Raw genomic sequence first — 754 nt, 5'->3', positions numbered from 1 at the left:
TCTTCACCGTCATTAGTGATTGTTCTTAGAAACTGAGCCATGCTATGTCATTTGGAAGGGCATAAAGATACAGACTATTTTAAAAGGAGATCTTCCTTATAAAGCAATCCAATAGGTTTAGAAATCATGCTTGCTGCCCACTGGTCCCTTCAGAGTTCCTGCCCTTGCCCCATGGTGGGGACACTGGGGAGCTTCCTTCCTTCCTTTCCCTTTGATCTCCTCTCCTCTCCTCCCCTCCCCTCCCCTCTCTTCCCCTCCCCTCTATTCCCCTTCCTTCCCCCTCTCCTTCTTCACCATTCCTGGGGGAGCTGCAATACCAGGAGGATACATGAAGTGTGAATGAAGCGAGCTCCTATTCCTTCTCCCTGTTCCAAAAGTCCATTAAATATATTGTCCTCAGACAAACAAATCAAATAGGAAACTGATAGGAACAAGCACTATACTGGATCTTAACCAAAAGACTGAGAAGCAAAGGGGGGTCTTTTTCGGGTCTGACCTTGACCCTCCTTTCCATCCCCACATCCAGTGGGTATCATCTGTAGGACGGGTTCAGGCTTGGTCATTCCTGAGTGCCCAAGAGGCTACAAAACCCTGGGGCAAGTCCTTGTTCTGAAGCCCAGACCTCCTCTGTATCCTCCCAGTGACTCCATCATCTTTGTTACCCCATGCTCCCTGAGCTAAGTGACTCATGCACAGTAACCTCCCCAGGAAGAGCAGAGATCAGGCTAAACTCTGAAATGGAAACCAAAACCCA

General features: G+C 48.5%; 1 non-coding gene across 1 annotated transcript; it reads right to left on the bottom strand.

The window, feature by feature from the left end:
- Nucleotides 1-283: 283 nt before the first annotated feature.
- On the bottom strand, nucleotides 284-473 carry LOC141423515 (U2 spliceosomal RNA). Its single transcript, XR_012448377.1, has one exon. It is a non-coding gene; the product is annotated as a U2 spliceosomal RNA (small nuclear RNA).
- Between the last annotated feature and the right edge of the window lie 281 nt (nucleotides 474-754).

Source organism: Castor canadensis, chromosome 5 (assembly GCF_047511655.1).
Source record: "Castor canadensis chromosome 5, mCasCan1.hap1v2, whole genome shotgun sequence".
In the NCBI taxonomy this organism is placed as follows: Eukaryota; Metazoa; Chordata; class Mammalia; order Rodentia; family Castoridae; genus Castor; species Castor canadensis.
Note: the sequence above shows the minus strand (reverse complement) of the source record. Positions and strands in the feature narration are given on the sequence as shown.